The sequence below is a fragment of the Buteo buteo genome, chromosome 1 (genome assembly GCF_964188355.1).
Source record: "Buteo buteo chromosome 1, bButBut1.hap1.1, whole genome shotgun sequence".
Taxonomy (NCBI): domain Eukaryota; kingdom Metazoa; phylum Chordata; class Aves; order Accipitriformes; family Accipitridae; genus Buteo; species Buteo buteo.
Window position 1 is genome coordinate 6,277,951 of NC_134171.1, and position 27,563 is coordinate 6,305,513.

Consider the following 27,563-nt stretch of genomic DNA (forward strand, 5'->3'; position numbering starts at 1 on the left):
CCCACAGTTGTGCTGAGAATACACACCTGATCTGAATATCTATGGAAGTGTTTGTAGAAATGAGGATGTGTTTAAACTAGCAGGATGAGAAACATGCTGCTTCACTGCGATGGGAAATCAAACTCTGGCAATGGTATTTTGCTCCAAATGTAAGTAAGCCCTGGGGAGATTAAAGGAGCTTGTGTTAGAAATTAGATATTATACTCCAAGGATTTTTTTTTGTACGATGTGTGAATCTTACTTGGTCATAAAATCAGGATGGCAAGAGAAGGGCTAGAATTTAAATGCAAGGTCAGTGAAGGAAGATACAAAAATGAAACTGTTTGGGAGCCAGCAAGAATTATTGCACATGTTGGCACTTGTTAAGGGCTTGCGTGGAGTGCAGCAGCAGCTCCTGGCACTTCGGCTGGGATGCCCAGCTGTGCCTTCTGCCACTGCGCAGCTGTATCTGGTGGGTCCCAGAAGAGCAGGAGAGAGGGAAACTTCATTTGGTAAGTTATGATAGAAAAGAGGCTGAATAGAGGACAATACATCTTGTCTGCTAAGAAGATGAACTACTGTGAGCTGGAACACATGGCTCTTTAGGAGCAGGACAAAAATCCATCTCATCAAAACCCTATCTTTTCCATGAACAAATATAAAGAAAGTGGAGAAGGGAATGAAAAACTTACAACATCATTGATGAGGACAACAGAAACTGGGGGGGGAGGGAATGACAATGCCCTGCTAGTGAGCTCTACCTGCCCTGCAGATCTCTATATCATCTCTTTGCTTTCTTGTATTTGCTTTTTTTTCCCCCTTTCCCCCTGATCTTCCAGCTCCGTAATTCTCTCCTAGGCATTTGCATAAAGCAATGCACCAGGTAGTGTCTCTGTGTGGATCTGTAACACAAATTACTTTATCTAGCCAATAACTTATGAACAAAGTCCAAAAATGTATTTCTGTTGACAACTGTGTCGGACTGAGTCCTAAGGACCCCAAAAGACCTCCTTTCATCATCATCATCATCATCATATTCTGCTTTCCACTGCCTGATCTGGAAGACTAAAACATAGGTTTACCAACTTTTTGGTTATTCTATTTTCCATGGCTGGCTTCAGGTCTGGCAATCTGATCTTAATAGAGTTTGGAAATCTTTAATTCTGCTGAACACCTTTGTCATCTTAATGAGAGAATATGCACTTTTGTCCCATTTCCATTTTATGTGCTTTTCGTGTTTTAGTTTCTATCACTGACATATCTAAGATGGAGTATTCGAAGATGTGATCTATATTTATGGATATGTGTGTGCATGCACTAAGAAAACTCTGTACTTAATAAGAGTAGGGTGGCTATATTATATTTTCAGTCAAAGGACTGCTTTCATGGGAAATCGGGATTCAACATTACAGAGCAAAAGTTATGATTTCTATAAAAAAGGATGAATATTCCTCCTTTTCTGCTTTCTTCCATGAATTCTGTTCCCATCCTTTGGAAAGCAGAGTGCTGGAGTAAAAGTCTATATGATTTAGTGTCTGTATTAGCTCTGTGGTTGCACTACACTCAAATCCTGTCATCTGCACACAACAGAAAGCTTCCCGTCTTCTTGGCCGCAAGTGCGCATTGCTGGCTCATGTTCAACTTGGTGCTCACCAGGACCCCCAGATCCTTTTCTGCCAAGCTGCTTTTCAGCTGGATATCTATCCTCCAACATATATTGGTGCACAGAGTTGCTCCTCCCCAGGTGCAGGACTTTGCACTTCTCCTTTTTGAACTAAATTCTTACTATTATTACCCAAAAGTCAGCTGTTCCCTCCTCTCTGTGCACCCTAGCCATGCTGTGTGTGATTTGGAAAGGTTTTAAATGCAGACTTGCCTTATTTATTAATTCCCAGACAGCATCAGTCTAGAGATAAGTAGCTAGGTGTTTACCCATAGCCATGATGTGGGCTCTTCTAGGCACACATAGGAGGATTTTAGGTTTCTAAGCAAATTTTCCAGGTAGAAATTCCCTGGGACAGGTGTCTGTGACATCTCAGGTGCTTGGCCATCTTTATGTTTCAGCTGCTTGTTTTAATACTTGGTCTATTGTACTTAAATGCTTAAATTCTGCCAAAGCTGCACTTTAACTCTTTGTCAATGGATCTGCTCCAATGTCCAGTGTAGCTGCTAGATCGGGATCTAAATAAAGCCTCTTTTATTGCTCAAAGGAGGTATTTGCCTAAAGGCTGTGCCCGTATTCACAGCAGAGGCACTAAGGGAGTGATGCCCGTGTTGGGTTGCACAGGATCAGCGCCCCATGTTCCTGTCTCCACATCTCTTACTGGTTTGCCAGAGGACTGCCTGTGTGTACACACTAATATCGATTTTAGTCAAAAATCAGCTGCTAGATACAGACCTGTCAGCTACATTTAAGATAACCTGGGTAATTTTGACTGAAGTGCCTAGAAAGCTCTCACAGATAGCTCAGTTGGAGATGGGGGAAGATCAGGCACTGGCAGAAGAGGGGTGCTCAGTAGCTGGTGAGAGGTACCCCTCCTCTGTCTTCAAAGGTGGTTACACAGATATCCCCTTTTAATCCAGCTAGACAATGCAAAAGACAGGCACAGTATTCCTCCATACAAACCAGGCTATGTTGGTTTATTTGACACTGACTTATGCCAGATAAAGATGATTTATGCTGGATAAATATAGGTTGGATTCAAAGAATTGATATCCAGACTATTTATGTTAGCAGTTTTACTGAATCAGTTTTAATCAATTTAAGAGAAGTAAAATCTGAATATAGGAAAGGAACCAGATATAAACAAGGGCACAGGTTATAAGATGTTCTGACACCTTTTCTTTTCTTCGCAAAACTACCCTTTTCTGATTATTATGATGAAGTTGCCATTCACCCCTTAGATCTAAGGTGACACGATCCACAGCCACAAAGCTGGCATTTCCCAAATCAGGCACACCCACAAAAGCAGATTAAGGACAGAGTGACCTTCAGGCTCACCAGGACATCAGTGAGAGGCACTGCCAAGTGTAAGTCTAACTGCTAGCCCTACCTGTAGCAAAGCTTTGCTCTCTGCATTGTATCACTCGGGCTGTGCAGCTCCCCCCTTTCAAAGTCAGGAGAGCCAACCCAAAGAAATCACAGCTCCGCACTGAGGGCCCTTCCCTTCTCTCACTGGGCTGAACACCAGAATGCTCCAAGTTCAGCAAGACCAGTGTAAGCAGAGCTTCGTTTGGAAGAGGACCTGGGGGTTTGCTTTATCTCAGCTTCCTCAAGCTCGTTAAAAAGTCTCCTTAGCTGAAAAAGCAGTTTGCATGGTGATGTTTGCCTGAGTTTGTGGTACTTCTGAAGCTGTGAGCTGCCCAGTTCGGTCTCTGTAGTGTAGGTTTTGTTCTTGGACATTTGCTTCGTGCATCTGCATCCTCTGTCAGAGGACCAGGCAGCCGTTATCTGCCCTCGTTGTGGCAAAGCGAGAAGCTGGATGCAGCCCAGGCAATTTCAGAAAGACTTTCTTAGCTCTTTTCTATTTGAGAGTGAGTTAAGCAGAACGTCTCTCTCCTTTACCTAGACAACATAGGGACCTGAGGTATTCTTCATTCACCACCTCACACCAAGGACCTCTCTAAGCTCTGGAGAAGACGCATCCAGCTGTCAGGATGGGGAATTTGCTTGGTCTTGTCTCAAAAACAATAGAAAAACAATCCCTTTATGGAGAAATAAAGGTTGACAATGCCAAAAACGCATGCTGTCCTCGGATTTCTTGTCCGCATGGTCCACTCAGCTGGGACGTATGTGTACAAAGGCAGGGATGTGTGGTAGTACAGAGACACGGATTCAGATCAGAGGAGATGTGCGGTACCTCTGTCACTGGTGGGATGTGGGCTCATCTAGAGTGGGAGTTTATTTTTTCTTGTTTTTCCAGATGTTCTTCTAAATGATGTTTTGAGCTCAGCAGCTAACTCAGGAGCTCAAGTACATGGCAAAATGCCTGAGGAGCAGGAGAAGCTTTCCTGGCCGCTCCGTTCAGCCAGGAGGGCTGGCTGGCTGGGCAGGTGCAGGAGGACAACCCAGTGCAAGGGCTGAGCACCATCCAGTGGGAGACCAGTTCGCCCAGCACTGCTGGCAGAGCATCTCCAGGAGCCTTTGGGCAATCTGACATGAACGAGCTGGAATCGGCTGCCTTTTGCAGAAAGTCATGGTCAATAATTAGCGCTTATCCATTAAAACCATGGATGAAGCAGAGTCCTTTGGTTCTGAAGGCTGAATCCCACATTATACCAGGAATAAAATGAAGACAATAACCCCAGCTGAAGCCATCACCGCAGATAGGAAAGACTTCACAAGCCGTGGTAGGACTCTGCCAGCTTCAGCTCTGATGCTCTGAGTGATCGACAGGTCCCCAAAGCATCACAGGGGGGATCTGAACACTTCTCACGTAAGAGATTGAATTTAAAGCATTTTAAATTCTCTGCTGCATTAATGCTGAGTGGTAAGTACCACCCTGCGGCATGGGGATGAGTCTACAGAGGAAGACCGGGCAACGGGTGACTTGTGTTTCTGATGTGCTAAAATCAGACCCTACACGAGGCAGAGCTCCAGCTTTTTGGGTCAAAGTGGCTATCAGGCATGGTGTCTGCCCCTCTTCTCTGGATCACCTTCCCAAAGGTGGCCATCCCTGGGGTCTGGCCTCTGCTGGGTGGTCTCCAAATTTCTGAGGTTTGTATGGAAAACCCAGCAGAGATTTAGCTACAAGTCAAGCCCCCGAATACAAAATCCTAGATTTCCCAAAGCTTCACCCCAGGGAACAGGTCCCTTTGATGGGTCATCAGATCTAAGGCTGTCAGACATTTTTTCTAGATTATTGCAGAATATTAAGAGGGATATGAAGATTTTTCTTCTAATAATTGTTTTTTTTCTTTTTTTGTTATAGTTCATGTTGCACAGAGCATTAATGGAGAGTACCATATGCTGTTCCTTTTTTAATGAAAACACAAGATGTCCTCAAAGGCTGCTCTAATTAGAGCAATTCAAGCGCTTTCCAGCAAGGTGACTCCTTGGGAAATGCTACTCTATTAAAAAGAATAAGACATATTACAGAAATATAGACACCCCCCCCCCCCAAAAAAAAAAAAATAGAATATAGAAAAAATTGTTGGGGAACAGAAAACAAAACAGTCTCTGGCAAAAGAAAAATACCTTGAAATAGTCCAAGCTCCCCCCACACTGCCCAGTTCAGACCTGCCCTTTTGGCTGTTTGACAGGTCTTGGTGTGACATCGTGTCGTACTAAAGCCTTTATTTTTGGTAAAACAAAATCCTATTTTTCTGGCTAGTGCTTGTTATAATGGCCTCAAGGGAGCTTTAAATGTTCATTTACTTTACCAAAGTTCAGAAATCTTAGCTCAAGCCAATTAAGTTTTTATTTAAACATGCATTAGGAGGAGAATCTTGATTATGAAATTTCTCCACAGCTTTTTTAAGAGACACAGCAATCAGTAAAGTTTGGCAACCCCAACATTACAACAAGTTAAAGCCCAACAACATTTTTAACCTTCACTTGTGAATTGCATGACTCACAAAATTGAAGATCACGGAGCAGAACCCTGCAACTCCATTTCTTTTTCCCAATGTGTTGATTTATGTATTGATCATACTCCACAGGTTCCTCTGATAGAAAGGCTGTCATTTAAAAAATAAGCAGCATTTCATTTGTAGGCACTGTGCTTCTGTGGATTGCAAAGCCAATATATGCAGTTCTGCAGCTAGGCTGTTAAAGCAAGAGCATGTTCAGTAATTGATCTCTGCCAGCATCCTCCACCACTTGAATGATAATACATGTTTTAAACAGATTGGTCTTAAAAACTAGAATGAGCCCAGCAAAAAAAATACCTGAAGAGATCCAAAAAAGAAAGATATGATAAAAGAGAATGTTATTGAGTCTTCTCCGTGCAATGGCTTGAGAGGTCAGTGTCCAGAAGAGGTAGTTGATGAGGTTGGTTTAAAAAAAGACTTCAGTCTGCTTATTGCTCTCTGCTTACCCCAAACACACAAAATCCCATACCAATGGGACAGCAGGTTACAGAAAACATTTCTGTTAGCAGGATGAGTCTGAAACCCGGTCTTTCATGCTTGATAGCAGGAAAAGGGAAACTTATTTCTGAATCTTCATAAACTTGATTGCATGATGCATTTAATTAGAAAATGAAAAATCCCACCATAATGCAAAAATCTTGTTGTTTGGTTGAAAAAATAAATCATATACAATGGAAAAACAACCAGCTTTAAAGTGAAGACAGGAATATTTTATAAGGATAAGTTAATCTCAGGTGAAATTGCTTTTCTGTAAGACAAAATCTATATGAAAGCAATAAAGGGAAAATCCAGTGCTCATATCTTTTCAAAGAAGAAAGATATCTGTCTTTGAAGACTTTCTAAACTCCTGAAGTGAAGGTACCTAGCAGCACTTCTTCACTGGCTTGTGGTGTAAAATAAAATAATGAAAATATGCTACTGCAGCAATGTGAAAATTCATTGCAGAGGCAGAAGTGGGTTATCAGAGGTAGGGAATTAGCAGCAAAGGCAACGCTCACCCAACACATGCCTCCGAGGTATCTGGGAGAGCCTGTGCACTTCCATCGGTGCAAACTAGAAAATGTATTGATTGGCTTTGAGTATAAGATTAGACAAGCAGCAATTATCCGTGTATAATTTATAGGTTACTGGCGACAATGTCACACTTGGCTGTTCCTTCTGAAGTGGCATCCTTCTTCTGTGATTCACCCTCATCCCTATGAAGGACAAATGTGGCATAAAAATACTGCAGCTGGAGCCGATCTATATTTTTAATTTCAAACTCTGACACATGAAAAATAGCCTGTTTTGACTTAGTGCTTGGATTTACCCTTCCAGTTCCATGTTTCAGGAAAAAAAAGGCTGTTTGCTTTTTAAAGCTTTCGTTTCCTGCTATTCATCATTCTTTATCCCTTTAAATAGGGCCCTTAAGTGCCTTTTTCAAGTTGGCAAAAACACTGGGAAAAGGGAAACCCAAAGAATTTTTGTATCTAAACAGAGAAACAAATGTTAGTTTTTTATCTGATAGCAGGTAGAAACTAGTTTTGGAGAACAAATGACCAGAATAAACTTTTCAGATGCCCTTCCTCAGCTCTCCGAGTGTCATCTCCTCCTGGCCACAGCCTTTTACCACCAGATCCGAGCGTAAGGAGGCAGCCCTGGCTAAGCTGCATAGAAAAGACCATAAACTGCACGAGCAATTTCTTCTTGTCTGTCCAAAGTGGGGGAAGTTGCCTGATTTCCCTGGGAAGGGCTGGGCTCAGCATCTCCCCGTGGGCATGTTCAACAGCTTCCCCTTCCCACTGTTTCTGGATCATGTTTCCCACATGCCCAGTTCTCCCCTTGCTTTGCAGTGGGGTTGAAGGCACCAAACTCAGGCAGAAGAGTGCCTGAAAGAGGATAATAGTACTGTGAGGTGAATGCTCTGAGCATTTCTGGTCACCCTCACCAAAAAGCACCTTGCTGCAATACTTAGACAATTTTCCAGTGCCTTGCAGGAGCCTGGACCCACAGGTCCCAGCCAACCCTGAAGCATGGTGGGAACTTGGTGTGGAGTGGAACCACACCAAAGCAGAAGGGTTTGGACAGCATCCCCCATCCCAGCCTAGTTCCCAGCCTCTGACTTCTCAGCAGATGTTCTTGATGAGGTCCTGTTTGAAAGGTTTGTTTTAGCATCAGTCCCAACTGAGAAAATTGAGATAAAACACTAAATGTGAATTACAGATAGGCTTAGACCATCCCTGAAGAGGAATCAGGATCCTCTTTCTTTGTCAGATGGACAACACCCTAAACACCCTTCCTACCAAAACCACAGGGGCAAACGGACTTCCAGTACTGGCTAGGTGCAGCTTTCAAAGCCATAATTCGGACTTGTGTAATCCCTTTATGGCATAGCCATTGACCTCCAAGTCACTTGGACACTCTGGGAAACAACCCACATTTAGAAAACACATTTTCAATGCCGATTAAAAAAAAAAAAAAAAAGTTTTATTTTCCTTTTTGCCTGCAGGAATCCTTTAGCAAATGCATCAGAGCGCCTGCCAAGCGTGGTCAGCTGGGATGTCAGCTGGGGATGAACAAATACATGGGAGAAATCTGCAGGAGTCTGCAGGGCTCCTGTAGGCACTTGGAGATCTGTTCACAAAAACAACACAGATCTCCACAGCAGGACTGACCTACAGCTTTCTGAATCCCCACAGAGGACCACCCACTCCTCCGTGGCATGTACAGTCTGCCCGTGACATACATTGCAGGGCCATATACGGCACATCCTATTGTCAGCCTTACTAGCCATGGCCAAGGCACTCACTACAGCTTGGAAATACCTGGAGGAAAACAAGCCATGGGTCTGAACAGGGATGCACGAAGGATTTAAACCTACTTGCAGTGTTCTCGCTTGTCCTGAAGATGTTCTTGAGATTCCTGCTATAAACGAAATGCCTCAGTGAGATCTCTGGCCATACTGGTTTTCCAACTGTGCTCCGTGAGACTCCAACTGGTGATCTGCTGCTCCCTTGCCAAATTGTATCGCTGCTACAGTATGATCATTTGAATTCAAAACCCCAGAGCGGTGAAAGTCATCTGTGTTGGTAGTCATCAGTGGTCCACCCTTGGGAGCAAGTTCTTCTGCAATGAAAAAAGAGAGTCTGAGGCTGAAGGTCAGAAAAAGGCTGAGGATAAAATTGTACGAGCTGCATGACGTTCCCAGCTCAGTGTTAGGCCAAACCAATTCTCTTGTTATCCATTGTCACATGGCCTCCTCACAAAACAAACCAAAACCCAGGGAGTTTAATATTTTATTCACAACACGAAAAGCTGAGGCTTCATTTTGCCCCTGGCACAATAAATAGACTGACTGAAGCAAGTGCCTACCCTATTTTATAATTGTGAAATGCCCACTGATCTGTAATAGGCTTCAGCATCATACGGGTGCTGTATTTCTGGCCACAAAATGGGAGGGAAAATGCAGATTTCATGAGTCGCCAGTGGAGATTTATATCCAGCTAGTTAATATCTCTGAGCTTGCTTCGCAAGAAAAGTGATTTTAGTTGTCACTGCGTGTTGTGCTGTGTGGCCAAGCCTGGCAATGCAATTAGTGCCAAGCTGGAGGTGAAGGGCACGCAGGGACCACCGCGATGCTGCTGGCGTTAATGGATATCCCCGCTTACCATTTGTGATCTGGCAGTTAAATATGCTTCCTTCCCACGCTGCATCAGAGATGTAACCATCCGTTTTCAGCTCTCTGCAATCTTTGCTGCCAGAAAACCTAAATGATGACGGCACCTGACGCAGGCCAGAAGAGATGAGTGTTTATTGTTGTTTCATATCTCTCAGTAAATGTCTACAGAGTATCACAAGATGAGCAAAGGTTGGCCTGCAGTAAGTGGTACTGTATGGAGGAAGGTATGGCATTAAAAGCTTGAACTGAACTCCCAGAGCTCATAATTACTGGAGCTTTCCTGGGTGCTTAGCAAGCAGATGAAAGACTTCTATAAATGAACAGTTCGTGATAGATAAATGGCAGGAGGTAACTGGGTGCAGGAGGTATGGTATGATGCAAAGGGGCTGATTAAGAGGAGCTGTAACTTGGACATTTTGGATGCTGGGCATCCGGAATGTGGGGTGCACATGCTATTTTTCCTGCAAATACAGTAATGTGCCTATAATTAGGTCGAGACGCACACATATATATACATACATACACACAAATGTATAGGCACATAGTACTAAATATAAAATGGCCAAGACCAAACCCTGGCCACAAGGCTGAGCAGCCAGAACTGGCTTTCATCCACACTAATTAAGGCTAATCCTCTATAGCAGGTTTGACTTGGAGAGCCATGCAGTCAGCTGCCAATTCAGTTATGTGGACCATAGTGGTCCAGGGCTTCAGCTGATTTCCCTGGCCCTCTCTTTTAGCAGCATAGGTGTGCCTTCAGGATTCCTTTTAACCCCATTCTCCATGGTTTGTTGAAATGTGGAAACAATAAAAAAAAACGTTTTCAATGCCATCCACCAGATAAGACTTAATTATTCATATTGATCAAGTTTTTGAGTGAACAACGGACAGAGGAGTGGGTTCCTTCTATTTCCAAGGAGAAAAAAAGCGCCAGTGCTTGCATAGGAAAACATCTATTACAGGATGGGCAGTAACCGTGGAAAAAGTGAATCTAGAAGCATCTTTATGAGGGGATGACTCAGACATTGGTCATCCCCAGAAGAGTGGTCAAAACAGTCGGGAATACAGTGACGGGAAAGCACCTGCATTGCAGAGCTGAGGTGACTCAGCAGGAGAGTTCCATCTCCAGCTGCTGAGATTTCTGTCCTGCCATGCAAGCCCCATCCCCAGGACCACCCCCAGTCCATCCCGTCCTTCCTTCCCCAGCAGCTGCAGGCCTGGGAGTCTGGGGCTCACACTTGGGCACTTTCCCCCTCCTTCCCAGAAATGAAATCTGGGGGGAAGGGAAGGGTGCCCTTCAATGCAGCATTCTTTCATAATGGAAAAACCTTTTGGTCACAAAGTCATTTAAAATATTCAGGTGGGTTTCACCAAACACCACATGCTAACATGGTTAGGTTGCTGCTGACTGTAGGCACAGCTGACTCTGCCCTGGGAAAGGTGGGTGATCACATTAGGTCAAAAATGAATGGAAAAAAAATCATTATAATTTTCCAGAAGACTGAGTATTGTCTTTTCTGAAGTTCTTCTGCTTTCCTGCCCTATTACTTAAAAGCTAGAAATGTGTCAGTGAAGGTAGAAGGCCTGATTCCAGTTCAAAGACTACTCCCAAACTTCTTTTATCCTATAGCAATTTGCTCCCCAAACCACAAAATGTTCCATCCTCACACCCACCTGACACCCCGTGCCCCGATCCCAACCAGGATGGGCTGGTCCCCATGACCTGCAGGCACTCCCAGCTGCCCGGGGATCTCCAAGCTGTTCTCCATCCCACAGATCTGCACCACCTCCCCCTTCTCCTAAGCCCTCCAGCCCTTTCTTAGTCAATGGAGGAACTCTGTATGGTCTTCCTATAGTCTCCTCCTCCTTCATGTCTCTCCTCTTTCAGGGTGACCTCCAGAGAGGACTGGAGTTAGAGAACTTCCAAGGATGGCAGAAATGCCGCTTTGATGTTTTTCCTGCAAACACAATATTGGGTTGGCAAAGAATTGTATATAAAGCCAAAGCATCACAGCTGGCATCCCTCAGGCTGGCTGCATAGCTCCATTTGGAGTAAAAACCATTTACTTTGTATTAGGCAAAGAGGAAACTGATGCAAGCAGCATGACTGCTAAATACCTATCATTCCCTGTATGTGCACTGGCTGGGTTTCAAGGCAGCACTGTACAGGCATGAATATACTGATGTAACTAAGGGTTTCATCACCAGCATCTGACTCAGGCACACATACCACCATACTAAGTCCTCCATCCTCCTCCCTCACATCAAAAGGTCCTTGAAACATCAGGGTCCCCGGGGCGGGCAGCATGCTCGCTGCTCGAGTGACGCCACGAGGACCTTCATATGCTGTTATCAGCCCCTCCTCCTCATCCACGCTCAAGGTCTTGCCCTTGTATAAGATGTCCAAGTCTCTGTGCAGCCCTCAGCCATCGAGCTCTTCCCCATCCCCTGTGCCCTGCATGGACCCAGAGGGCATCTTATTCCCCAGGCGCATCAGCTGCTGCTCAACTGTTTTTCCTTTATTTTACCAATTCTTCATTTCTTTTCTAGGCTTGAAGCAGTTTCTTCCAGTCCTCAAAGCTATACTTCTCCAACAGCCTCAGGGGGTTGTTTGTAGGTTCGAGGGCTCTGTTTTGAGCCACTGCCCCTGTTTTTAAGGGCTCTGCTATTAACCCATCTTTTATGCCCCATCACACCTGGTACCCAGCACCAGGCTGTGCAGCACGGTCATGCAAACAAGCCTAACTCAGCAGTGGCATCTTGCAAAGCTAGTGTAAGGCACATTTAGGATAAAACTGGCAGGCTGATATTAGCAGCAATATTGGTTTTACTGGTTCTATCGCAGGGAGCTGTGACTGCTGCAAGCACCAGGGTGAGGAAGGGCAATGGAGAAGGTGAGTGCTTTCAGCCATGGGACTGCAAGTAAGGAGCCACTAATTTATTTTTTTCAAGTGCTATAAAGTCTGAGTCTCTCAAAATAAGTGGAAATCTTTCCAGTGAATTCAATAGCCTTTTGATGCAGCTTTCAGGGTATGTGAGCCCATCTGTCCCTGCAAGAATGCATCATACCATAGTGAGAAATGCAGTCTAATTTTGGGAGACTCTCTGTCACGTGTGGCGCAATGCGGCTGATCTGGCCCTCCAGGTAAATTAGTTTTTCACTAGAAGCTGTCACAGCTGAATTGAAAAGGGTGTAGATAATTATACATGGTAGGAAATCTCAGCCTGTACCTGCTCTCCTACATGACACTCAAGACAGCTTGATTGAAATAAAATACTTAAGTGCTTGTTTTCACTTTTTGTATTTATTGCTGTCTTTTATATGCACATTCCTTGGATAAACACAGTGAAATCTCATACTGTGAACCAAGATTGAAAGCACGAGCGGTTGGCATAGCCATGCTGGAAGACTCTCACGTGTTGATTCTGATGTGACCATTTGCCCTGCTAACCTATTTAATTAATTGCCTCATTATCAGCAACCCAGCCAGGAGCCATGTATAATCTGTGGGAATATTTTCCCCAGATATGCAGCCTATAGAGAAATAAAATCTATTTCCTTTTCCTATTGCTTTGGCATCTCGTTTTACTGTTGAGTAACACATACAGCTGGATATGGAAGGATGAGAACTGAATTTGCAAATATTATACCATGTTTCAATTTGATGATGTTAAAAAAAAAAAAGGAAATGTGTCATATAGGCTTAGTTCAATGTAAGATTGGCTCCTCCTTAGGAGGATACGCCTGGCTGGATGGCACCACTGTTTGCTGGGAGCGTGGCAATGCTTAGGTCTTACAAAGGCCATATGATCCCAACGTACCTGAGATGTCTCCTCTGCACCAGGCACAACCTGCAAGGTTAAGGGAAGGCTCAGGCCACCCAAAAGATGATTTTCTCAAGGTCCAGTGACTGAGGAGCTAAAGAGGAAAGTAAGGCATTGGGGTTAGCCCAGCCCTTGGTTGAAACATTTTGTTTTGATCTCACCAAAGGAGAACTGAAAAGTATAGGCAAAATCGAAACATTAGTATTACAGAATATGTTGTTTCCAATTTAAAAAAAAAAACAAAAAACAACAAAACAAACCACAAAAAACAGTGGAAAATTCCAACAGTTTTCCAGCATGGCTTATATCTGATGGAGACAAATCCGGGAAGCAATGTGCATGCTGGCTGCGAAGCACGCAGAGGTGCCAGTGCCAAGCCCAATGGCAGGCATGCGTGTTTTCTTCCAAAAGAGGGAGGATTGAGGCAAAGCATTTGGTACCTGCCTCTGAGCTGAGTACAGGCCAAGCAGTTGCATGTAGAGTACTTGCCATCATCATGTAGTCATTTATAACTGTAAACTCATTTTTATCTTGCGGCAGCATCGGGGAGATCTGTACACCATAAATGGAGTCATTACATCTCAGTAATATGTTCTCTTTCATTTTCTACTGGATGATTCATGTTGTTTTTAACCAAATCAAAGAACCTTTCTTCATTTAAGCAAGCTCAAATAAAGGCAGTGAAGACCACTTTGGTGCTTATGAATTTCTATGAAGGTAGTGTCCCAGATTCAAGCCCAGCAGACGTGGCCCTGGATGCTGACAGAACCTGAGCTGCTACACAGAGAAACAACATGGAAACAGGCATGATGCCAGACAAGGCTGGTTGGAAAGCAAAAGGCTTGATTTTAGGAAAATTGGGGGGGAGTGGCTGACAGTTGCTTTTGTTCTCGATTGCCAAGCCATCGGTTACTTCACAATAAGCCTTTCTGGCTTCTCCTCTCTCTTTCTCTCTGTCTATTTTGATCTCTGTCATTGGCCCTAGAAAGTTTCATTAAAACTATACTACTCCCAAAGCTTTGTTTAATCGTCATCCCTGATGAAAATCAGAGTTTGGTGAAATATGTTAATTGGCAGGTTCTTTCCTTTTGCTCATAATTTCTGCTCAGGTTGCTGGCTGAGCCATGGGCAGGACTTTCCAGAGGAGACCTGGCTACAGCAGATGGTGGTTTTGCATCGTTAACTCTTACTGCTTCAGCCCCCGCTGAAGAAGGGCATGTCCCACCCTCTCCATGACCGCTACGTTATAAAATATTACATGAAGAACCTGTTTCAACAAAACTCTTCAAGCACACACTAGCTTTAAGTGATTAAGAGCTCAGAGAATGGTGGAATCTTCTTCAGGGAAGCACTTCTCCACAGTGATCCATGGGAACTCTGTTTTTCAGCCCACTGAAGGTGTGTGACTACAGATGTGCTCAAAGTTGTTTTGCTCTAACTATTAATTGTCAAACAGGGTAGCGGGACTATTTACAAGCCTTAACGTGAAGCCCATGCTGAATGATTTATTGCATAATTGCGGGTTGGGTGGTGGCCATGGGAAGAATTTTCTTCGAAACAGGAGGAAAAGTTGATTGCTCGGTGATGGGGCTGAGGATTGGTTCTTGAATGTCCTTGCAGCCTTCCAAGAAATGGTGGCGTTCAGGGAGCAATGCTGTTTGCAGAGCAGTGCAGGTGTCCAAGCAGTGTTACTGCAAGTGCTTTTCTTTTATGAATTTCACATTATACCAATGAGATCCCAAGCACCTATGTTTTGACCCTTCTGGGCTAAATTCAGCTCCTAATTACATTTGTTCAAACACCTCTGAAATTTTATGCCTGTTCCATCACAAACCCCTAGCTCTTCCTAACCCTGCTCTTCCAAGGAAGCTGTTGCAGTGGGATTTCTGCCTGTTTCTATGCAAGCTGCAGACAGCATCAAACACATTTGAGGGTTTGGTCACTCCTTGGTGAAGTAGATGTTCTGTAGCAGGGACCAGCATGGCCACAGACATATTTTAGTCTATCTTTTAGCACTGTGTAATTCATTAAACTATTCAGCAAGGAGGTTTTGCACCTCTAATGTCCAATGGGATAATTTGTGGAGAGATCTAGAAAGCCTCAAAATAGAGAAATAGTCATCATTGGATTAACCTCTGACAATTTTGAATGAATTCTCCCACAAAGGATGCATGAAGTAAGTTTAGCATTCAGTCTGTTCTTCCATGCTGGGAAATATAAAAGTCAAAATTAAAGATGGAAAATGCTACTTGAAAATTCCTGGTGATGATGAGGGATGAATCCAGAGCATCCTTTTCCCTCAACAGACACCTCCGTTACATATCTTGAGGAAGACATTTATTTAGCAGTTTAGCAGGACGAGGAAGAGTGTGGTATCCTAATGCCACACTCACACACCCAGTTGCTAAAATGACTGAACCTGCACAGCCAAGGGTGTTCCGACCACACGTTGCACCTCCAAAATGAGAATTTCCGCTTCCACCCAGGAGATGGCACTAAGGCACTCACACAAAAAGCATCACTTCAACCTTACCAAAAACCTGTTTTCCCTGAAGTTGTGTGTTGGGGGAAAAAAACCTGCAAAATTTGCATTCAGTGGGTTGTGCATCTTGTGATGGGACCAAGTGGGTGTCCTAAGAGCAAACACGTTTCTGACTGCTCTGTGGGTGCTATCACTTGGATTTGAAGTGGATTGTCCTTGTGGCTCCAGTGAGTTTCCCACCAGAGAACTGGGGGATGAGAGCAGCCTCCATCCAGGGATGTTCCTCTGTTTCAGACACAGGGCAGCACCAAATGCTTTGAAAAAATAGGTCTAAGTCAACCATAGCAATAACGAGGCAACATAGTTCTGGGAAACATCTCCTAATCTCCACCAGCCCAGCTTGTTTCTCTGTGCTGGGGTTTTTTTTCCCCTTGGACTTTGTTGCTAGTGTAAAAGCTGATGTTCGCCATACAAATGTTGCATCCCGTTTTGAATCCTGTTGCGCTCACTACTGGTGTTATCTGGTGCCATGAGCCCAGGCTGTGCCGAAAAAGGACTGAAAATGGATGGTGTTGAGGTAATGCCAGTATTAGCTAGAGCTTCTCACTTCTTTTTGACCCCAGCGCTCTTCGATGTTAAGCTTGTGTCACTCACATGAAGAGGCTCCATCCACCGAAAAATGGCACCATCACTGGATGCACCAGGGCAATAGGGAAGCCGGCTCTGTGGCTGATCCCTTCTGTCATCTGAATATATTTGCATGCAGCCCGAATGTCCCCCGTTACAACACGGCTGTGACTCCCACACTTACTGAAGCCACACTTTGCCCAGTGCTGACCGCTGCCCACCCTTCTGTGTGCTCGAACTGCCTTGGGACCATCACCATTGCCATAGCAGGGAGTTGGGAGGGGAAAAAAAGCATTAACAGTGATAACTGCCATGTCAGACAGACCAATTGGAGAAACAAAAGTTTGAAAGAAAATAAACATAATTCTGTGAAGAGAAATGGCAGGAGATGGGGATGCAACAGGCTGGATCCTGGGTGCGGGGGCTGAAATGTGCGAGCACAGGTTTCGAAAGCCCCGTCTTTAAGCCTGGTCTCCAAAGCTGGAAAGCGCCTCAATAAGCATACTGCCAGAATATCCAGGAAGGCCATTTTTCTTCAATATCAGCAGCTTCCTTCCTCCTCCCTGGCACACAGTTAAGGACCATGTTAGCAAATCCAGCATCCATCTGCCTGATTGACTATCCACATTAGTGCGCCTGACAGGGTGTATCACAACCATATATTCTGATTCATCCATTTGTTACCACCATGGTTGACTGTTTTGAGTAGCATTTAGCAACATACTTTTTCCTAGTGAAGAAGACTTGAAATTACCTTGTATATGTCCCCTAAGCATTTGTCTAGACACAGCCCCTGTCAGTGTAACAAACAGTTGCAGCGGAGCAATGTCAAAATCAGCTTGAGGAGCCTGTCTCCAGCACGGGGAAAAAGGATAATGATGTTTTTTCATAAGAGAAAACTATCAGTGAGGCCATGGGATTAATTTTAAGTGGTACAGAAGTACATGTCCCATTAAGACCATCTCTATCCTCATGGTCTCATTGCCAAAAGAAATCAAACTCTTGGTCTCCTCAGGAGCCTCTGATGTAAGCAAGCATTATTTTCCCCCATTTTTAAGTTAAAAGCAGTTTCATTGTTCCTGCCCTCCAAATTCTGCAGCCACTAGTCCCTTATACTTAGCTACAGTGGAAATACTCTCTGCCACCTAAACAGTGCATAGGCTGTGATCAGTAATGTCCCGTGCCAGAGCGGGGAGAGGCGGCAGCTTTGCAGAAATATTGGACCCTTGTACCCCCCTGTATCAAATGCTCGGAGCTTGGCCTTGCCAAACATCATTTTTCTAACTCCCCCAGTGCTTCTCTTCCTGCAGGGAAACACAGCCATGCACATGACCTTCCTAAGGTCCTGCAGCAAGTTAATGGTAAAATTTGCCATGGGTATGTGGTGATGGGTTGAAACACCTGCGGAGTGTAAGGAAGCAGGAGAGGTGATTCCCTTCGGTGATAAACTCCTTGGGGCAGGGAGCAGTGTGCTGCTGTGTCTACATAGTCCCTGCCACCATTGGGTCTAGGTATGCTTGATATTACTGTAAAATAAGTTGTTGTCATTGTTATTATCTTTTGATATTTTGGCTGTATCCGTTAAGAATCTCTTCTCGCTGAATACCGCAAAGATGTCTCATTAAAAGCAATAACTTTTAGGTGCTAGGGAAAGAGTTCTCTACACCGTTCACTCCAGGTGACTTTTGGCATCAATTCAGAAAACCCAGAGTCAGATCCCTACAGCCCCAGGGCTCAGCAGAAAGGCTGTGATGGGCACGATCCTGCCCGAGGACATCAGCCCTCCCCAGCTCTCGGATCGGCGGCTCTGCATTGCCATCTTCAGGCTGGGAGCAGCCTTGCTCCTTCCAGAAATCCTAGAAATCTCCCAAACCGACGCCGCGAACTCAATTCCGGTTTCCCCAGAATTATTTGAAATTGGTGGCCAAACCCTGGAAAGAAGTGTTAAACGCAAAGGAGGGGAAGGAGCCCTGCGAGGCTGGTACTCAGCTGTCCTGGGTAACACGGGTTTTTCCCTGCCTGCGAGCGCACAAGGCTTTAGAGAGTAAATTAACACAAGCAATGCGGTTTAACACACGCTAATTCTTGCTGCAAGACAAAGTTTATTGGTAAGTTTTCTTTAAAGTACATAAATTGAAACTACCTAAGTGATATTAACTCTATAGTCTGCACTATCTCAAAAAAGCCTTTTTCTGACAATGATAAAAGCCCAAAAGGTTCTTGGGAAATTGTAACAATAACACGTGTTTAAAAAGGTCTCTGCCAAACATTTCACATTGGATTTGGAAGAAAGGAGGTTTCCAGGCTTTCAGGGTCTCTGACGGACAGTATCACACAGACAGCTTGGAGGCCCAAGGAGCTGTAATCACAGAAAAGCATAGGTAATGCATCCTAAAATAAATCAGAAAATCATGGAATAATGTAGGTGTCCTGGGCCAGCTTAGAGGAGGTTTCTCAGATCTTGTCTTGTCACCTTGTGAACATCTCCCTCATCTCCCCCACCTCTCTGGTCTCCAGACCGTGTTTGATAATCCTCGTGGTGAAAAATATTCTCTTAATAAAATCTGGTTGGAAAATCACTTTCTAGGAGCCCAGAAAATCATAGAATCATAGAATGGTTTGGGTTGGAAGGGACCTTTGAAGATCATCTAGTCCAACCCTCCTGCAACAAGCAGGGACAAATGCTGCTACTCAGAAGATTATTCCAGCAGTAAAGCTCTTACCATTTTATCTTGGGTCTCGTGATGGTTTGTACCACGTCTCACGACTCTTTATACTCTTTCCCACTGCCTCAACCCCTGAAATCCCATCATTACTCCCAGCTCTCAGTGCAAAAATGGGTAACCCCGGTACTTACCACAGCCACCTGTAGCACCGCTCACTGGGCTGTGTCCATTGCAATCCTTTTCCGACGGGACAGCCCAGAGTATGGCCCCCCAGCACGGATTTGAGATGACCAGTTCATCCTCTGCAAGGAAATGCTGTAGCTGTCCTTGTACTCAGATAACCAGCGGTTCCTGCGGAGAACATGGAGAAGGCGATAAGAAGAGGATCTCCATCCTCTGCTTTGTGCACCAGGACAGGAGACCTGCCTCCCTTTCTGCAGAGGTCAACCACCCAGCTGGGAAACTGGGTAGAGCAAACGAAAACACGTGCCGACGGCGTGGGGGAGAGGGGGAACAGGCTGTCTCCGTCAGGAGCGGTGCAGATGCTGCAACACACGTGGCTGTCATTGGGAGCAATCTCCCACCTAGATCAACCGTTACCCAGGCTCGGTCTCCAGCCCACACATAACTCCAGGATCGTAGATCAAAATCGAGACTTCAACGCAGAGCTGAAATAGATGTGTGTGTTAGGGGGAGGTGGGGGGGGATGAGGCAGCAGGGAGGAATTGCCTTTCCGGTGAGAAATGGGAGCTCAGGAGCAGTTTATGCCTGTTTGTTCATAGTGTGCGGATGAGTCACGTTGCAAACAGCTCCTGCCCTGTCTGATTTGAGAGAGCCCTTTTCCAGGGAAAGCCCAGGTGTGGAAACGTTGAGACATGCCTCCCACCTCCAGCCCCACAGGGACCTTGGCATCTTCCTTCCACGGGACGAGGCTGTCCCAGGAGAAGTCTCCTGGCTCCTATCAACCCCACTGCAAAACTTTTCAGGAAAAGGCTGAGCAGGCTTTGAGAAAGGATTTGGCCCTGAGGAAATTCACTTGAGCTCATTGCATAACACAGACACGGAGAAATACGCTTGAGAAACACCTTCCAATCCCAACCAGCTCCAAAACCCCCCTGCCCTACTCTTATGCCGTCCCCACTCCCACCAGCCACCCTCTCCCCCCCAGCCCACCTCTCCCTTACTGGTTTAAGTGCTCATCTTCAGGGAAAATGTGAGAAAGGCTCTTATTTGTTCCACAGTATCCACCATAGGCTCCTGGCCAGCGCTGGAAATCTGTTTTGTAGGTACTTCTCCAGTCAAAGTCAAAGCACTCTGGTGAAAGAGAGTCCAAATAATTGAAAGACTTTTTTGGGTCTCTATCTTCTGTATCCCACAGTCTAAGCGTTCCCCCTTCTCCTGAGCTCCATCGGCTGTTTATGTTTTCAGTGCTCCTGTTGGAGCTACCATGACCAAAGGGTTAGCCAAGGGAAAATGCAAGACGTGCTTCCCTGGTGTAGGTAAGGTCTTTTAGACAAGATTATTCAGCCCTTATTTTCTATAGCCTTTTATGTATGATGGAAATCACGCAAGGCAGATTTGGAAATGATATCTTGTGTTCTTCCCTTATGGACATTGACTTGTCAGCTGGTATATATTTTCCCCTACTGTCTAGGTTTTCTCTTTCATCATGCCAGAGCAATGCATCTCTGCTTTATTTAATCAGGAACTAAACCAGGCAAGAGATCGAGGGTCCACTTAAGCCCCAGGTGAGGATCACCACATCTGTTGTGCTATGTTCCCCAAAAATCCCCGTTTGAAGGGGTGCCATCTCCTATCCTGCTCTCCAGAGATGCCCCATCTGTATGTTAACAGCCTGTGTGTGTGTGTGTCCTTCTGATTGAGCAGATCTGCCTGAGGAGAAACGTGCGGCCACCTCTCTCAACGAAGCAGGGAGGACACGCAAAGAAGAGCTGCCAATTGTAGACAATTTCAGATTTTCTATGTATTTAAAAAATGACATGTTCCTGTAATAAGTCATTAGTAAAGTATTTTTGTTGTTTTCAGCGAGGCTGAGGTTACAGGTATTTCACACATGCATGACCATGTCAGGCTGTTAATGCAACTTGAGCAGTTGCAGCAGCAGTTCCCGTGCTGTGACATTATTTCCAGGGAGGTCACGTCGAGCAGGGCTGCGCTGCATGAGGTGGCCCATATGGAAACGGGGATAAAACCCACGTTATTTACAATGCTCCAACCTCTCCTGGAAGATAATTGTTTTTCTCTGCCCTGCTTCTCCCCACTGATGGGCAGATGGTTACAGGGACTCTGTGGACCTTTCCTGTGTCATTCACCTTCCCTTTACCTTCCTCAGTCTATTGCTGCGTGTCGTGGTTTAACCCCAGCCAGCAACTAAGCACCACGCAGCCGCTCGCTTACTTCCCCCGCAGTGAGATGGGGGAGAGAATCAGGAAAAAAAAACCCCACCCAACTCATGGGTTGAGATAAAGACAGTTGAATAGGACAGAAAAGGAAGGGAAAATAAATACTAATAATACTAACAGAATATACAAAACAAGTGATGCCCAATACAATTGCTCCCCACCCAATGATGGATGCCCAGCCAACCCCCAAGCTGTGGTGCCTCCAGCCAACCCTCCCAGTTTATATACTGGGTATGACATAATATGGTATGGAATACCCCTTTGGCTCGTTTGGGTCAGCTGTCCTGGCTGTGTCCCTTCCCAGTTTCTTGTGCACTCCCAGCCTCTGCTGGCAGGGCAGTATGAGAAGCTGAAAAGTCCTTGACTTAGTATAAAAACTGCTTAGCAACAACTAAACCGTCAGTGTGTTATCAACATTATTCTCACCCTAAATCCAGAACACAGCACTATACCAGCTACTAAGAAGACAATTAACTTTATTCCCACCAAAACTGGGACACTGTGTTAAATTAAAAAAAAACCAAAGCCAGGCTCAAGGCCACAAGTCACCCGCATGGGGCAGCTGCCACAACCTCCATCCACTGACCTTCCTCGAAAACAGTTGAGCCCAGGATCATGTTCCTGTTTTGCTGAGCATCATGCTGCGTTGCCTGGTACATGTCCTGGGTGAATTGTTGGTAGGTGACCCAGCCTGGGGCCGGCTTCTGCCTATGCGGGAACATCCCTGAGAGATGGAAGAAGAGGGTGCATTAGTCAGGAAGAACTATCAATTACCCAGATCTTACCCTTGAGTGGGAGCAAGCAAACAACAACAGCAAGTTGGAGCCTCAGCTGGCATAAATCAGGGGAGACCCATTCACTTCAGCAGAGCTTTGCTGAGGTGCATCAATTTTGCATCGATTTGGTTCGTGAAGCCAGTAGGGGAAGGATTTATGGTGATGTGAAGGAAGGAGCCATGCTGTCTCCATGTTGCCCTGGAGTGCTAAAAGGAGCTGAGACCCTCTGCAGGAGGTTTGTGTATGAAAAGGAAAGACTTTGCAGGAACTACTGCGCTGCTGGGCTACACAGGGGTAGAGCAGGGAGGGAAAAGCTCACTGTAGTTTTGTCATTAGCACACGACAGCTTCAGATGGGCTTGGCAAGGAGATGCTTGAAGCCCTCAGATGTTAAGTGGAGTCTAAATGGACTGTTCAAATGGACATCTGTCCAAATGGAGACGTATTCATCTGAGCTGCTTTCCCAGACTCTCCTTCTAATGAATGGAGAGAGAGAAAACCTGCCAGGGTGTACTTCATCTCATTCTCAAGGTGGCATTTAAGCTACAGGAGATGGCTGTGTCTTTTCTCCCTACTGATCATGAAAAGATCCAGACACAGATGTCCCCTGCTGGGCGAGGTGAGCTGGGGGAACAGAGAGGACACCCCCGCTCATCTCCTCCTGTTTGACCCTGGAGCATTGCTGAGCAATGCTGCCCTCTTCCCTCTCACACAGGAGCTCAGAGGAAGATCTCCGCTGCTTTGGGAAGGTTCAGCATGGCTGGGTGATATTTGGTGACCACTAATTTTGTTTTCCTGACTTCGATCAGCATTTTAATCCATGCAAGCAAGCTGTTAAATGGCATGGCTGAGGGCTGGCTACCAGCCCCTTTGCTGCATTTGCTGCCAGACAGGTATCCCCAGCAGAAGGGCACTAAGGGCTGCTGGTTTGAACACCCAAGTCCCTTGTGCTCAACCACAGATTCCCTTTGCCTCCCTGCACTTCTGTTCATGACCTGCAACACGGCGTTAACCTCATCTTCCTCTATCCCAAAGCAGCTGTGAAGATAAAACCCCCAGAGACTTTGCAGTGCCGATCCCTTGCTAGCAGGGGCTCTTCACGCACCGAGCATGGCTCTGCGATGTTCCTAGGACTCCAGCTCACTACATCTATGCTTTGAGCTGGCCTGGGACCTGCATATTCATGGTGACAGGGTGCTGTGCCCATGCTGCTAATCCTCCCCAGGCTTAGTGCAGCACCGATACTTCACCAGGGTGCTGCCATCCGCACGTGTCCGGCCAGCGTGGACCATGGGCCGGGGCCGGGGGGGGCTCAGCTGGCAAAGACCCAGGCAGACAGCCCCTCGGGTAGCTGGATATGGCCAGTCAGCTGTTTGCAAGCGGCCGGCGCCAGCGTGGAGGGTTACCTGCTGTTCCAGTAGTCTGAGCAGCAGCTGGAAGACGCTGGCAATAAGACAGCTCGTTCTCCCGCTCAGCAAGAGCCCGCAGCCTCTCCGATTTCTCTGCCTGGGTTGCTGCCAGTTTGGTGGCAGGGTAGTACTTTGGCAGGTAGTTTTCTGCACCAGGAAGGGCCGAAGTAAAGTGCTTTCCCTGCTGCAAGGCTTTAGGGCTGGAGGCACTGCCTCCTGCCTGCCTCCCTCCTGCATCAGCAGCACGACTGCTGGCTTTCCTGCTTGGTGCTGGGATGACTTGTCTCCTCTCCCAGACAACGCTGTCGCTGTAGATCATCGGCCGCTCCTCACGGGGTACGGCAAACTCCTTGGCTTTTAGCTGGGAGTCTGCAATCCGCAGCTTCTGCAGAAAAAGGTCCCATGTGAATGGAGAGACGGCGAGTGGGAAGGACGGTTGCTAAAGCATCATCAAGCAACGCTGCCTGCCCACAGCGAAGCCTGGGTCAGCAGCCCTGGGGATACAACGGCCACAAAGCAGCTCCGTAACTGTCGTTAAAAATGCACAAACCATCACGCCTTCCTCCTCCTGCCCATCTTATGGCTTGGGACTCTGCTGGGCACCGCGTGGACAGTAGGAGGGAGGGGGGGGGGCCCCGGCACAAGAACCAGTTGGATGTGGGAGAGGGAATGGCTTCAGGGTTCATGTCAGGGCTAACGGGGCTGCTCGGGGGGCTCTGATGGCTCCAGTCTCTTCAGCTGCACGCTACAGCTCCATCACGCTACAGCTCCATCACACTACAGCTCCATCACGAGCCAGTTGCTCCTTTCTAGGGGCTCAGAAAGAGACCCTCCTGCTGTGAGTTCTGCCAGGCTCCTGGGGCTAGCAAGGACCATCCTCATGGGGTTTGTCCTTCATTCTTTTGGATCTCGGGGGCTTTCTGTTTGTCCCTCAACTGCCAAGGTCCTCAGGGCTCTCCTCAAGGTGGCTTGTCCTTCACCATGCTGACAGTAGGGCAGGTGGAGGCTGGAGAGCTATGGGAACTACCTGGATCTGGGGGCTTCCCCCACCGAGGATGGCCAGAGGCATCTCCAGAGGGACAGGAGCCTCCAGGAGCCCACACTGGGGATGGCTCACCAGCCAGTGCCTTCTGCCTTAAGCCAAGGAGCTCCCCACCTGCCCCTCGGTAGCAGGCTACCGTCTGAAATTTCACAGATAAAAAAATCACAGTGGGTTTTTTTAAAAAAACACCAAATTCTAGCAGGGCTAAGAGGGAAGCCTGGGCCTCCCGGGTACCCCACCATCACACTAGCCAGTGGGACAGCTTTCCTCTTCAGGCCTTGGGAGTTAATAAAGAGTCAAAGGGAGCTGCAATCCGAGGAAAGCAGACATATCTCAGGTGTTCCCTCCCTTCTTATCTCCTAAACTACATTATGACCTCCACAGGAAACGTGCAGCCTTCCAAAAATTTAAAAAAAAAAAAAAAAAGCAGAAAAGAAAAAGAAATTGAGATGCACAGCTTGGAAACTGTGCTCCAGCAGGCAGGGGTTAAACCCTACCCTCCCAGCCAGGATCTCAGCTCCTGGAAGCTGAACAGCCAGCTAAGGCTGGGGCTGCCTGGGAAGATGCTCAGCAGCCCAGGAGCAGGGAGGAGAGAGGAGAAAAGAGGAGAAAAGAGGAGAAAAGAGGAGAAAAGAGGAGAAAAGAGGAGGAGAGGAGAGGAGAGGAGAGGAGAGGAGAGGAGAGGAGAGGAGAGGAGAGGAGAGGAGAGGAGAGGAGAGGAGAGGAGAGGAGAGGAGAGGAGAGGAGAGGAGAGGAGAGGAGAGGAGAGGAGAGGAGAGGAGAGGAGAGGAGAGGAGAGGAGAGGAGAGGAGAGGAGAGGAGAGGAGAGAGCTCCCCAGGCTGCTGCCCAGGCCAGGATGGCAGCGGTGGCTGCAGACAGCCCCTCTGCCCCAGAGGGCACCTTCACACAATGATTTCTCTGTTGCTGTCCCCCCCTTTTCCTCCCCAGCCTGAACTTTTTTTTTTCCCCCTCTCTCGTGAGTGTATGAGCCCAAAGCACTTTAGCAACCGAACATGCCCCCCGCCACTTCTCCGCAGTGGCCCAGTGCAAACCGCAGCTGTCCCCACCGGGCTGCCACAAGCAATTAAGCCAGGGCAGGCGGAGCGAGGCAAATCAGATTAAATAGCTCAGGGGGTCGCTCGCACTGCAAGGAGATTAGAAAAAAAACAACCTCAGCTTCCCCGCAGAAGTCTTCTCAGGCCTGTGTCAGGGCAAGGAGCCATCTCCATCCCAAATGCAATCCCCCTCCTCAAGGCGGTACCGGGATGGGTCTAATCCTGACACACTCCACCAGCCCCATGGGGAGCAATAGGAGTCTAAGGCTTCGGCACCGGTTCAGCAAGCAGTCGTTAGTGCCCTGACTTAATGAGTGTAATTAGCATCGCCCGCCCCGAACAGCTTTACCGGAGGGTGCAAGGGGGATTTCCCACGTAAGGGATGGGGACACAAGCCAAGAGCCTTTGGGCATGATGTGACCTGCTGGTGGGTCAACAGCGGTGGGGACCAAAGCAGACCCTGCCGGTGCAGGCAGCACCCATGCCTGCTGTCCCCTCGGCACCGACCCAGTCCCTGGCTGTCCTGTAGCCATGAGAGGGGACCTGACACCATGGGCTAAAATGCTGAGCGAAGAAAAGCCCATGGTACCTGCATGTCCTCCTTGTTGGGTGGCTTGTACTGCTCGCACCACGGGTAGTCTCTCTTGTACAAACTCCTGTACATGTCTGGCGACACAGGCGGCTGAAACGAGAGGAGGCAAGCTGCTAGGACTTGGGGTAACCCTTCAAAAGTGGTGATACAAACCCCAAATGCTCCCTCGTAGACCAGGAGAGGATGAGCTGCTCTTTCTGGCATAACCTTCATCCCCTGGGCCACCTGGGGCCAGTCCAACAGGGGTAACCCCTTGCTCAGCCGAGCTCCAAGCAGGGTGGCCAGGAAGGTCCTACGCTTTTTTGGCAATGGTTTCTGGGGCAATTCTTGTCCCAGGTGGTACCTTGCAACAAATACTTTTCTCCTGCCTTTCTCAAGTCTCCTCTGACTGCTCAGACGCCCCTGGGCGCAGGACTAATACAAAGCTGCTGAAATACTTTGATCAGCTGCTGAGGTCCAGTGTCACTCAGGTTAAATCAGCGTCTGTTTCCATCTTCTATTTCAGTAATATTTCCCGTGTGCTTATCACATATTTAAAGCTAAGTGCTGGCTAATGTCAATACTCATTCTGCAAATCGATTGGAGAAATTATGGAGGAAAACTCTGCCAAGGGATATTAAGCCAGTGACACCTGCCTTAACACTGAAAATCTCTACAGTGTAAACTTCTGGAGATGGGGAGAGGATTTTAGGGAAAAAGCACTACATGTGTGCCTTCTCCCTCAGCATCCACCATGGGCATTGCTGGCACCAGGAAATCGGGTGAGATGAGCCTTCAGGCTGACCCAGGAGAGCTGTTTTTATGCTAAAGCGTTAAATGTGCTAACTTGTCAATGCGTGGTGGAGGGCTGGGGCAGATGAGCTCTTGTGCAGTAATTGAAGGTGTTACCGCACTCTCCGCTGCTACATGAACACGTCCACCACGCAGGGGTGGCTTGGCCAGGCAAGTCATGGGTCTGCGCTCCCGCATCCGTGTGATAAAAAGGAACCGGTAACTGTTCCAGCACACAGCACCTTAGGGAGGGCTCCTCGTGCCTTGCCAACGATGTCACCCATTATGGGCAAGAACATATTTTATATTCTCATCCCTTTTTTCTAACATTTTATTCTTTTCCCCCTCTGGGCTTCCCAGACCAGTGGCTGCCTTTGACCAGGGCCCAGAACCTCGTTGTCACCAGCTCCTATTACCTTCCCAGCCTGGCAGACCCTGCAAACCCGTTACTGAAACACCAGTGAGGATGAGACGCCCGTCTGTACCTCACCTTCAAGTGCACCGTTTTCCTCCTTGTGTCCACCTTGTTGAACCACGAACCTGGACCAGAAAAGTCACTCCGTTAACAACCAGCAGACCAGATCCTCTCCTCCACACCACCCCAAGGGATAAGGGATCTAGAGACCTGGAGCTGGATACTGGCAGGAGGAAGGGGATTCAGCTGGG